We start from the raw sequence: 13982 nt of genomic DNA on the forward strand, positions 1-13982 counted from the left end.
GAGGCTGAGAGCCTGGAAAATGCTCTCTAGGACTTCGTCCCCACAAATAGTTGTGAGATAGAAAAATTATAGGCAGTCAGGAAAATGGCTGCAGTAGAGGGGATTGAAGTGGAGACCATAACAAAGCCAGAAGAAATTACTTTAATAGCTAGCTAATAAATTCAAACTGCAGGACCCGCCAGAGTAATCAACTCGGGTGTAGAGGGGGAGGGCCATTCAGCTTGTAACAAAGCCATTCAAGCTGCAGAGCCCACCAAAACTGATAGCACAGGTGTAGGGTGGAAGGGCCAATCAGCTTGTAGTTAACAATTTCAAACTGCAGAGAAGATGCTCAGTCTAAAGAGATGAGGTAATAGCCTCTTGTCAATTACAGGTGTCAATCAAGTAGCCCCATGCATGGAGAGGAACAGCCCATCACAGATAAAACCCCATGGCTCCTGTGAGCCACGCCCCCTCCTCTCGGGCCTTGTCTTTGCTCTGCTGCTCCATACCCCTTGGAGTGTACTTTCTCTTCTAATAATGGCCTTGAGCCACTGCTTTCTGCTCAGGCCCACTTTTAGCTCTTTGAAGTGTATTTTTTCTTCTAATAAACTGCTTTTTCACTACTTTACCTCAGTATCTCATTCAATTTTTTGCTCGACATGCCAAGAACCTGGATATTGCGCGGAGAAGGGCCCACTCTCCTGTAACAGTTGGTTGAAAGCAAAGCTGGAGGAATAAGAAAAGGCATTGTTCTAAGTACACTAGTTTTCACTAGTGGTGATTATTGAATGTTGCATATCTATTATGTGTATGTGTGTTTCCAAATCTAATGCATTGGGAATCAGCTTTCTTCTTAACTGTAATTCCTAAATTCAAGGTCCTGGAACTGTTGTCACTTGCGGAGCTTTCTAAACACACAGATTGCTATGTCTCAATCCAATCCTAGGGTATTATCCAGGAATCTATATATTTTTAAGATTCCGATATATCTCTGGGTTTGAGAACTACTGTAAAAAATCACCATGCTACTTAGAAAAATATTTGATAGGGAAGAATTCAGATAGAAAGATTAAAAGGCTGAAAATGTGCCAGTATCTGAGTAACATGGAATACATTTCCAGAAAATAAAACATCTGATTTCAAAAGGTGACCTCTAACAAGGGAGAGAAAAAGCAAGCAATATAAAGGGGAGAAAGAGAAAGTCAAAGAGCTTTAAAATCAGAGTACCATTTGATTTACATTCACCTAAGGAGATGGAAAATGATTTCACTTTATCATGTAAGAGTTATCCGTCCACAGCTTTCTGGAACCCTGGTGATGGAGAATGTATAAGCCATGTAATTATATAAGTAAGAATGAAAAATCATTAAAACATTTAAAAAGGTAAGGGAGACAGCTTCTATGGAGGGTGTATGGTACCCTCCATATCTAATTATAATTAATATCTAATTATATGTAATTATAATCAATCAGACAATGAAAAGCAAAGGCAGAATTAAAAAAAAACAAACAACTATTTTATATGGAGACATCACTTCCAAGGCTCTGACGTGTGTGGGGGAAATTCTTGAGTTTAATGATAGTGAACTCAGACACCTGTGGCAGTGGGACGCCTTCATTCAGTAAAAATAAATGCTTGGTTAGATAGGTAATGACATGAGACGTTCATGGAAACGTGTAAGTCAAAAGGGTTGTACTCTTGATTAGCAACACAGATCACAGTCTGAAGCTGTACAGGAAGTAGAATTTGGGAGAAAAGGAGAAACTATAATAGAATAGTTTTGTTTTCAGAACTGTTTTCAAGAGAGAATATTTTCAGCAGGTGGTGTTTGAGTGCATTTAATGATAGTCATTATGAGGACCCCCTAAAACTCTCTGTTCTCCTAATAAAGGCTTTATACTTCTGTAAGCCTTTGAGATAACCTGAGGATATGGGTTCGTAGCGAGTATCAAAAATGCTGCAGCTCACATTTACTAGTTTCAAATTTGATTTCCAAACCTCCATAGGAGATTCTAACATTTTGTTTTCTACCACATTCCTCATCAAGCCACTGCCTAAATTACAAACGAACAACAAAGCACTGTTCTTGATGGAGATATCATTTAGACATGGCTAAAAACCATAGCGGAATGCAGTATTCAGGAAGTGTTCTGGATATTTATTCATAAAGAGCTGAAAAAATTAAAAATCATAATTTGGATGTTCTTTGGGAGAATGACTAATGATTGAGAAAAACCTATGACTAAGTATCAAGTTTTAAAGTAATTTCATAATTAGGAATTGGCAAGGATCACTCAACCCAACAAAAGAATCTCAGAAGAGTCTGATAGGAAGGAATCTGGAGCTAAAAAAATTGTAGAAGAAACTGGAAGGCAAGCTACACAAGTAAGGATGGGTAAATCACAATTAACTACTCCTGCAAAAAGAAAAAAGAAAATTCAGGAAAAGCCTTTAGGGTCTGGTAGCTAGAAGTGTCCATAGGGTGATAAGCATGGGTGATATGGAATCTAGGATTAGGCGATCAGTGAGTGAGTGGAGAAGGAAACCAGCAATCATAGGATGTATTGATGATTCCTCTAATAGAAACTGGAGATTAAAAGACAAAAAGAAGGATCAGAAGAAAAGTTATGGTTGTGTAATGTAAAGGAAAAATAATTAACTGCCAAGGTAACAACAATGGGTGCCAAGTCAGTGAATATGATGAATGCCTGTCTAGCATCTATATGTTACAACAGAGTCACCTTGAGCTGTAGATTTATTTTAATATTTATTTATTAATCTCTGTGTCATGAGTATTACCCTCCCCCCCAATATACACATACAGGTTTTGTTAAAGATAATGAAGGGTTTTGTAAGTTGTTCTGTGAAAGAGGCATTATGATCAGTATTAGAATCAAGGAGGGTCTGTAAGACACCTTGGAGCAGTAAAACAGTGATGGAGCTCACACCTGAACTGACCAGTGCTGTGATGGGGACATGTGCTGTCAGGCCTGGGCCTGCAGGAGTGGGTGTATGATGAGGGGGAGGCGGTGACTCAGAAACCTCTCCTCTGGTGCTGGAACACCCAGTAAGGAAAGAAAGATGATCACATTCCTATGTCCTCTGGTGAAAAGAAGTTAGAATACATTTCTGAGCATTTCCCACAGTACTTTAAAGTATACCTTCCTGAAGGGCAAAAGGACATCTCTATTTTTCGAATAAGTTGCTTTTTTGCCACACACACTGTCTGTTTCTCCCCAGGGCTGGCTCATAGTTTCCGGAGCTCTGATTTCAAGGGGAAGTAAAGATGATATGACAGGAAATAAACCACATTCAAGTAATATAATCACTGGACTCTTGCTCTAAGCCACAAAAATTGGGGCAAATGACCTACTGAAAAGGGAGAGATCACTTTCATGCAACACTCCTCAGTATGAAGGGCACAAATGCTCAAGAAGGCAGAAAAATGTTACAAATGTCTTTTCCATCATTTTCAAGACAGTGACTTAACTTCTAATGCAAGAACTCTTATATGAATCTCAATGTGACTTTGATGAGAAGTTGTATTTTGGCATTCTTTGAGGGAACATGGCATGAAGCTATAGCTATAGTAATTTTTAAGCAATTTTTGGTGTAATTGATTTAATTACATTACTATGCAAATTATCCAAATTTATCACATAATCATTAAACTTAAAGTTTTACTTTGCTTATAACTAATATTTCACTCTAAAAATCAATATATATAATTTCTTCAACTCCAAAAGGATTTGGGATAGAATAGAGATGGTTTAAAAGTGATAAGATGCATATTCATAGGAAAAACAAATGTAGAGTGTAAAGCTATTGTCTATAAGTTTATTTCTCATTTTCCCTTTTGAGATCTGAAACAGATAAACGAGCAAACAAACTAAACTAAACTAAATAATCAGCAACCTGCTTATATTCTTTCAAGATCTTTTAGTAAATTAAAAAAAAAAAATCTACTTTTATTACATCAATTTTCTTTTATTAAATTAAAATATCAATGCATTCAATTTTATTTAAATCAGTGAGAAAATAACTAATATTTCTTTTTTTCAGCTCAAACCTGGTGTTTGGATTTAAACCATGGGTTATAATATTTTTGTTTTTTGAAGCAATGCTTATTTCCATTACTTCTGCATGTGGATTGTTCTGTCGGGTAGAGAGATATCAAGAAAAAGAAAAGTACTTGCAATAAATAACTTCACTAAAAGAGAAAATACTTTAGGACAATTTAGATTTCATACAATCATACTCAGTAAGAAAAATACTACCAAATCTGTGAAACAACAAATTCTATGAAATCTCAAGAAGACTTTGAAAAATTGACCTTTTAAAACATTTTGAAATAGCAAGGAGGAACCAACAGATTATTATTTCCTATATTCTTTAGGAACTCTTTTTGTGCTGTTATCTTCAGGTTATATTTTTTGGGATATTCTTAAGTGTGCTTAAATGTTCATAATTTTACTGTGTAATAAGTCATATACTTTCCATAATCCATTTAGAGCACTATTTTCTCTGACTATATTTATATAAATTATTTAAATTGGGTACATATTTACACTTTGTAAAATCATAGTTTCTTAATTTTATTTAAAAATGCACAATTTTATTTTTAAAATTTATAATCTGCTAATTACACTTAAGAAGTTTAAATATATTTACTATTAAAAGAGGACTGAATCTTAGGTTATGTATATTCTTTAAAAGTAAAATAAAGCAAAATGCATTTATAAATTCAGGATGTTTATCAATAATTCATTTTGGAAGGTAAAATGAATCAGAAGTTTATATTATCTACCAAATTTACATATAGGTAATCTTTAGTAGTTGTGAACCGTTCATATCAATCATGAATGTCTTATACGAATTTGTCGAGATATCTCGTTATTGGTGTTCAAAGGCACTGTAAATTCATGCCTCCCCCACTAAAGAAACATCTTATGGCGAGTCCTATCGGCCATATTTATTGTCAGCAAATATGACCAATTGCAGTTTCTATTTCCCAATCTTACGACATTCGCTCTCATCTCCTACTCCACTATACGCCATGTAAACACAAATATGCACAAACACATAGATACTCTCTACATGCCTATAGCCAGAAAAAGAAAAAAAAAAAATTCCACAATGAAGATGAACGTCATGAAAACAAGGCAACTACCAAAGCATCACACGCATGAAACCAGCTTGAGCGTGGTCACCAGGAAAGGAGGCACAGAAAGAACCAGTGGCAGGGCTGTGTTCCTTGCTGTCTTATCACACTGGGCAGCACATGGCATCTAACAGAGCAGAGGTCAGAGTTGAGGAAGCCCGTTCCAACCCTTGGGCCAGGGGCTTTGTGTTGATGGGACAGAAATCTGCGTCTCTCCCTTGTCAGGACGCAACAGGAATATGGGATGGCGGGACGCTGATTGCAGCTCTGTCCTTGTAGCTTGGTTTCCAAATGTGGGCTGAGCCCCAGTCCCTCCCTGTATATGAGAGGGTTGGGTTTGCAGGCCTTGTGGTTGCAACCGTGGGACATAAAGGCATCGGGGTCACAGGAGCACTCAGTGGGTCAAGCTTCCCTGTCGCACGTGAGGCTTTGGTCTAAGACGGTTTGACCAAGATCTGTGCTGACACGCAGAGCCTTAGCCAGTTTCCACGGAGCTTTGCAGAAGTTAGTTCCTTTCCTGGGACTCCAGTCGACCTGGGGTCTGTGTGGGACAAAAACAAACAAACCAACATATACCTCTCTGCGAAATAGATTTTCAGAAGAAAATACCTGAGAGAGAATGTTTCACCAGCCGAACTGCAATAAAGAAGAAAATAAAAACTGAAGGGTATGATTGCTAAAGAAAGGAAATTATTCTAGATGGAAGCTCAGAAATGCAGAAAGGAATAAAGAAAAATAAAAAAGGGTAAAGAAAGGCAAAGGCATCATGGTGAGAATGGAGGAGAGGGAGGGAGGCTAGGCTCAGAATTATGAACGGTGTGTATGTGCCTGTCCTCTGAATTTTCCCAGGTTTTTTATATATAACTACCTATTTTATGCTCTGAATGATTTTTTAAAAGAACACTTATTTCCATATTAAGATAATTATCAGAATTTTTCAGACCAAGGTACTTCAGTCTGTATAATGCATAAACCTTTTCAGACAATAGGTTGAAAAAAAGATTTAACAGAGGTGGGTCCATGTTTTATTTTACGGGGAGATGTTTGTTGTTTGGTTTGATTTCATGTCTTCTCTAGCAGAATATTTTTACACTATTTATAAACAGGTTGTCTACTTGCAATAGAAAAAAACTAATTAAATATGAAGATGTTACGTGTTTGACAAAAGAGAGGGACCAGGACGATGCTACAGAAGAATGTGCAGAAAGAGTTCAGGGTGGCCAGGTGGCTCAGTTGGTTAGAGTACGAGCTCTGAAAAACAGGGTTGCCGGTTCGATTCCCATATGGGCCAGTGAGTTGCACCCTCCACAACTGGATTGAAGACAATGAGCTGCTTGCTGAGCTGCCGGAGGGGCAACCTGATGACTCGGTTGATTAGAGCGCGAGCTCTCAACAACAAGGTTGCCAGTTCAATTCCCACATGGGATGGTGGGCTGAGCCTCTTGCAACTAAAGATTGAAAACGGCGACTGGACTTGAAGCTGAGCTGTGCCCTCCACAACTAGACTGAAGGACAATGAATTGGAGCAGATGGGCCCTGGAGAAACTCAGTGTTTCCCAATATTCCCCAATAAAATTTATTATAAAAAAAAAAAAAAAAAAAGAGTTCACTATAACAGTTTCTTCCCAGAGGCAGTAGGGCAGAGTTTATGAGCTATATCCACACAGCAGCTGTCACCAGAAGAAACACAATACAGCAGTGAAAACCCCTCCCCCAGGGTGATCCTCTGAAATGATATGGTTTCCTCTGAGATCAACACCTTCTCACACTGGAGAGTTAATCAGTGGGTTGGAAACTGCTACAGCACACCTGAACTTGAGAGAGCACCTGGCTTTTACTGTAGATGACAGCTATACAGGCAGTGGACTAAGGGTCTGAGTAAATGGTGGGGTGTGGAGGAAGGTGACAGAGTGAGACCCGGTGGAGGGCAGTCATGACAACGCTAACTCTTCGCTGGTTAAGAGTACAGAAAATGAGTGCGAGGGCAACTCATCTTAATAGAGCCTCATAAAACAATGAGTAAAGTCACATTAATTGCCAAGAATATAATGCATTTAAAAATGTACAGATGTAAAACGGTATATTTGGTTCAAAGAAAGGGAAAATATCTCATAGCAAGTCCTGAATGTCTGTTGAGTTCTGTGGAATCAGAACCTACAAACCAATGTAAGCCTGAATTAAGAAACGTTTTGCCTTAGTCAAAAAACATTTCAGAGAGCTTTACTTTATATGCACAGGTTATTGAGCGGGAAACAAACTATTTCCCAAACATGGACATTAAAAAACCGAAAAGTCAGTAAAAAGCTCTGGTCTTACGATTTACTGCTCAGTTTATAAAGCATGACCGAGGGAGTACATTGTTTTGTGATTGGTTACTAGAAACTTACGCTCCTTTTAAGGTAGTAGCACTGTGTAGACTTACTTGTTTAGTGGCTGTTTGGCTAGCAAGCTGCGAGTTCACATGGACGTGAAGAAAGCTTAATTTTGTTTAAGACCAGAGTCAACATTTCAGGGAAATCAAGACAGTTCAAGTTTCAGTTATGTGGATATGAATGTTTAGTCTAGACCTCTATTTTGGATCCTGTTTACCACTCCTATAACTGAAAAAGAGGCTAACCACATTCAAAAAGTTTACCTGTGTTAAAAAGAAAACCACAGGCCCAAAATGACGTCACTTGCACTAAAGCCCATGATACCAAACCTACATTAATACATGAACTAGCTGCACTTCTGACCTTCATCAGAAATGTAATCTTAAGCAACCATTCTGGAATTTTCCTGTCAAGGACCAATAGGGGAACCTGTCACTCAGGCCAAAGGAGGAAGAGGCAATCTACATAATAAAACCCTTGCTGTCCTCTCCCCACACCAAAAAGAAGTGAAGTCCTGCCTTAAAATAATCCTTGCTTTTCTTTTGTTAATAACTCCCTTGCTCCACCCATCTTTCTATAAAAATGTTTCGTTTTGTACAAAACCTCGAAGCACCCTTCTTCTTGCTAATGGAAAGATGTCCACTTCATGAATTGTTTAATAAAGCCATTTAAACCTTCAAATTTATTCAGTTGAATTTTGTTTTTTGACACCTGCATGGAGTATTGTTGGTATTTACTGTAATAATAATAATATGCATAAAATCGGAAAACACATTACTTGTATTTATGCACTTCTCCATATATATTATAATTTACATTAATACAAATTAATCAGTCAATTGGTCTCATTTTCTAATGGAGTATCTGCCACGTTTCTTGAGTCTTGCCACTGCTCTCCTTCCATGCAGCTGGGGCCTCACCCAGTTGATGTGGCTCTGGGTCACTGTCCCAAGCTGACCTACAGAGTTGCGAGTTGTAAAATAAGCCTTGTTAACACCAGATACTTGTTTAATAGGGGAGGTGCCTTAACTCTGAGCAATAAAATGAGAGGCCTTCCCTTCCCTTTCATCTTTACTTTATTCAGGTTTTTTCCGTCCTTGTATTCTGTGAACCATCTTAGTATCCTAATAAATTTCATATTTTTTTCACACATAAAAATTTAAAATGAAAAAAAAAACAACAACAATCTATCAACCTTCCCCCCAAATGTTAAAGCATCTGTATGCAGTTCATTGTTTAGACTTGGTTTTACTGATTTATCTGTCCAACTATAGTATGTGATTATATTGGCTTTTGACACTCCTCTTTCGGTACAAGCAACATTGAAATAATTCTAATCATGTATAGATATGAAAAAAAAAAAAATCCAAATAAGGCATATACACTATAGACCACCCTTATTTGGCCAGAATTGAGTGTGTTATTTATTTTGGCAAAATTACCCTGCATGTCAATAAAATTTTGATAGAACTTCATGAGCTTGTATGTGTTAAACCCAAATATGCCAGATTTCTGTCCTTTATTTGCACTATGCCCATCTTATAAGGGAGATTTAGCATATTGATTAGATTGTCCTAGGATACTTAGATTTGATATTCACGCTTATATAAAATATCAGGAATTTTACCTACTATAATTTGGGAATTTGTTTAAACTAAACTTTATTAACCATTTTTATTCTAAATAGGAAATATTGAATTTATAATATAGCAATCACTGTAAGAACATTTTGACTTGCCCAGGACTCAAGTCTGCTGTTCGTGGACCAAAAAGATCCAAGGGTAAATAACATGCTCAATCACAGTATTTAGTTGAATCACGTAGTTACGTTTTCAAACTGCTGCATTATTCAAGAGAAGACCAGATTATGCTATGGAGAATTATGAGTGACATGTTAGATTAAATCGTAATTACATAAATATTCCACCACGGTCAATATAAAGCAGTATTCAGCGCTCATCAGCAAAATATATATATATATTTTTAAATCTGATTAGTCAGAACTGATGACTTAATGAGTTGGCGTTGAGGGCAATTATTGTGTGTCCTGTGTTTGATGGGTATTCCGATGGTCAAAGGTTATCCTAAAACTGCATTGTAAGGAAATAAAGCAGTAAATTCCATTGTGCTTTCAGTAGATTAAAGTGGCAGGTGAAATTATTTTACTCAGATGATTTGTCCTAGGAAATAGGGCTCTATCCTTACCACACTTGCACAAAATAATAAGGTATATTAAAATAGGGTTATTCACTAGCATTAGAGACAGACAGACTACTAATTGGTAATATAGTCATAAAGACTTCGTATTTTCTCATTTACATCAGCAAATTTAAATCTTGCTTCTCTTTCCATGGGTTAATAGTAATCAATACCTGTCTAATTATGATTAATGTGCTCTGATGAAATTCTAAGACATTCCTTTTAACTGTCACGTAATTCACTTTTAGAAAATTCTTCTTTATACGCCGTTAAAATATACATCCTCACAATTCCAAATTTATAGATTTTGCTCTATTCCTTTTGCACGCATGGGCAAAGTGCATCCATTCACGCACCCCAGTTCTTTATTATCTCTTGACATTATTTTCTTGCATAGTACCCATCTGCAGTTCATTTATTAAGTTTCTTTCATGCTTTGCTTTTTAATTCTCTTTATTTGCATCATTTTTTATAAATGGGCTTCAGTTTTCTGACGTTGTTTATTGCTATTATTTTATTCCTTTACATTTATTTTTTTTTCCCCATCCGTCTGTGTGACAGGAAAATACAGAACTTGGTTGTGTTGGTGTAACCTGTCTATAGGGAAAGGCCAATTGTCCTAGGTTGCAGACAACTTATCTAAACCTAATCTTCCCTTAGACGTCACTGCTTTACCACCTTGACAGACTTATTTAACATCTCAAGCATCACATGCATAAAAGCCAGGAGAGGAATGATACATTGATTTAGCAGTCCATATTCCTAAGCGTCCTCCTGACCTGATTCATGCCATCCAACTCGTTGCGCTGTTACTGTCACTCACATCATGGTTATTCTTTCAAAATGTTGGTGCCTTTCAGTCATTCTCTGCACTGGGTTTTGTTGATATTTAGGACATATCATTGTCTAGGTAGACCATCCACATTCCAATTCACCCTACAAATGACTGCAACTCCTTAATCCTTAAAATATTTCCCTGCACTCAAGTTTAACTGGCCATTTATCCACAAAACAGCACTCCAGGTCATGAAATCACTCAAAACCTATTTATTTAAAATATCTAAACTGACTCATCACTAGTCCACAATTTGTAATCCACAATTTCTGTCCATTGGATATTTTGGGGTCTTTGCTAAAAATTCATTTGCCTTCTAACCTTGTCTTTTGACTAATTTCTTGATATTTCTATTTCCTTCCCAATCTCTAAGCAACTTTTGCCTTCTCTTACTTTTTTTTTTCCCTAGATGGTATACTGTGGTGGTCTTAACTTAATTTTCTCTTACCACAGTCTTTTATTCCTTTGTAGTACTATTATTCCAAAACACCAACCCAGCAAAACCATAGCATTGCTTACAATCCTGGGGAGTGCCCTCACCTAATTTCTTTCTTTTTATTGAAATTTCTTTCTGATTACTGAAATCTACTGAGCATAGTAGATTTCATAGTAGATACAACATGTTCATTAATAGCAGTATAATTTCAGGGACTCCAAATTCAGCTAGATTATCTGTACTCTTGCCCATCCTTTAATGTGGCTTTGTCAGCTGGCAGATTCGCTGAGATAACAGGGCAACCAAGCCTGATATTAACGGTAAGTTCCTCTAAGGAGAGATGGAGACTTTAAGACTTAATCACATGGGGGTGAGCAAGAGAGAAAGAGGGACTGCTATTTAAGCAACTAGAGAGAATTCAGCTACTTAAAAAAAAAAAAAAAATTGCAAAAACATGAATGTGGGTGACCCTGAGAGTATAAACCTCAGGGAACTACATGCAAAAGTGGTTTGTACCTATTCATAGACTTTTTCCCCAGATCTTCACAGAATGTTCACAAGAAAAAATTGGAGAAAGACTGAAGACAGAGTCCCTCAATGGTGAAAGTCTAGAAGAAAAGAGTAGACATCATAGTGAGAAAAATAATACATCTCACTGCATTTTTCTTGCCTGTGGACCAAAAGTCTTACCTTTCAAAAGGAAGAGAAACCAACCTTATAACACTGAGGACTAATGAAGAGAATAGGAAAAAAATGATTTCTGCTTCTGGGTGGGGAAAGGACACCATTTGGATGATATACTGTTACAGACACCCAACCATTAGGAGAGAGTCAGGAATATTGAAAAAGTCCCTCCTCCAGGACTCAGGAGGTGGCTAAGCCTGAGTACTGAACCGTGATACCAGGGAGCCTCTTTATCCCATTCCACCAAACGATTAATATTAATAGAAAGCACCGAGAAACAAACAACAACATTCTATGCTCAGAGAGAGACAAGAGCCTGGAGAGAAATCTCTCTGAGCTGTAGGCACAAAGGAGTGGCCGAAGGCTGAGACTGAAGGAGATAACAGGAAAAATCCTGTGATAATAACTCCTCCCTAATAATGAGGTTATGTGAGAAGAATTGGAAGCCTGTGGTTCATTACTGGAAACCATCATAACAACACACTTCAAATCCAGCTCAGCTCCTGATTAGATAGACTCAAATCCCCACTCCGACTCCCTTCAAAGGCATAGCAGAAAAAAAGACATGTTCATTTCCAGGAATAAATACACATGCTCTCTGTGTGTCCATCAACAATTTTCAGAAAGACACAAAAGCAAGGAATAAAATAAAAATGAAAATCTACTGTCAATAGACAAAATTATCAACAGGACATGACTCAGATGTGACCCAGATGCTGGAACGATCAGCCAGGCAATTTAAAATAACTATGACTAATATGTTAAAGGCACTAGTGGGAAAGACAGAAAACTTGTAAGAACATATGGAGAATTTCACCAGTGAGATGGAAAGAGGGAACTGGATAGTAGATGGAAGTGTTAGATTAAAAAAAAAACACACAAAAAACCCACAAAAAAACACAAATTGCTATGAGAAATGAAGAATACCATTGCTAGGCTCATCAGTACCTCCTATTAGACTGAAAGCTTTCAGGTCAATCATTGCTATTATTCATATTCCAGTCTAAGGTGGTCAGCACAGTGTCTGTTTCATGAATAGATTTATTAATTTTTATTTTTTTATATTTATTATAAGATTTTTAAGTGATCTTTTAAAACCAGATTTATTGAGGAAAATTTACGTATCATAAAAGTCATCTATTTCAAGTATACACAAAGCTTTCTTTGTTTGTCAATTTACAGAGCTGTGTAACTAACACCAAAATCAATTTTAGAATATTTCCATTACCCTACAAAGATCTTTCAGATCCATGTGCAGTCAATCCCCTATCATCTATCTGCCTGTCTATCTATCTATCTAGCTACCTAGGTACCTACATATCTTTGTTTTAACAAACTATTTATTTATTCATTAGTCATTTATTTTATTGTGCACATACTATGTAAGGCACTCACTATATCACTCTTGACTTTTTGACTATTGACTTATTTTAATATAATCTCCCTGTTTCTACTCTGGCTCCATATGCAAACATGCACACACACACAGACACACATTTTTTTTCCCTAAATATATTATAGATGGAATCAAACTGAAAGAGTTAATCACAAAACAATGTCTGCACACCTAAGCGTACTATGGAAAGAAGTATAGAGTCTCATGCAGAATAACTCAAATGCCTGCTATTTAGAGAGACAGAGGTAGAAGAAACAGGGAATCTTAGGAAAGAAAAGCTGAACCCATTTGAAGACTGTTTTATATAGATCAGAAATCTTCATAAGCTACTGTAGCAAGGATAAAAAAATAAGCATAAACACAACAAATATTAAAGCAATGAATAGCAGGGCTCAGCATTTAGGTCCTCTGGGTTTATCCTGCTCAAGGACACTACTTGCCTGAAAAGATGGGCATTCAAGTTTACTTTTAGGTGTGACAGATGGAGACAGGCTTAAGGATAAACAAAGCATGTTTGAGAGCATGCTAAGTTTGTAAACCAGCCACAGATGTGCTCTGTTGCGCTGTGCTAAGTCCACCAAAGATAAAACTGGTTGGCAGAGAAATTCTCGTCCACATAGCTTCCAAGTGCTGTCCACGTTCATCCTTACACAGAAGTACATTCCCTGTGAGGGGGCAAATATCAAGGGAAGAAGGTGTTTTCCTGAGTCTGGAATAAAAGCAGAAAGAGGATCACAAAATCTTAGCCTATACCTCAAATAAAAAAGAAACACAAAAATAATCAAATGTGGAAATATTTGCCTTTGCTTAAGAATTTTCAATGTAGAGAAAATTGCTTTGCAGAATCTCCCATGAATTCAGGTTAGTCTTCCTCTTTAATTGTCCAAACTGGCAATAAAAATTCACTTAATGCAGT

The 13982-nt window shown here is 36.9% G+C and overlaps 1 long non-coding RNA gene across 3 annotated transcripts in view; it reads right to left on the reverse strand.

Moving 5' to 3' along the window:
* Nucleotides 1–3698: 3698 nt before the first annotated feature.
* The window catches only part of LOC141573128 (uncharacterized), a 78495-nt gene continuing 68211 nt past the window's right edge, over nt 3699–13982 (reverse strand). For all 3 annotated transcript variants that reach the window (XR_012498711.1, XR_012498710.1, XR_012498712.1), the window contains one exon: nt 3699–5685. This is a non-coding gene — a long non-coding RNA (uncharacterized LOC141573128). The remainder of the gene's footprint in view (nt 5686–13982) is intronic.

Source organism: Rhinolophus sinicus, linkage group LG09 (genome assembly GCF_036562045.2).
Source record: "Rhinolophus sinicus isolate RSC01 linkage group LG09, ASM3656204v1, whole genome shotgun sequence".
Classification (NCBI taxonomy): Eukaryota; Metazoa; Chordata; class Mammalia; order Chiroptera; family Rhinolophidae; genus Rhinolophus; species Rhinolophus sinicus.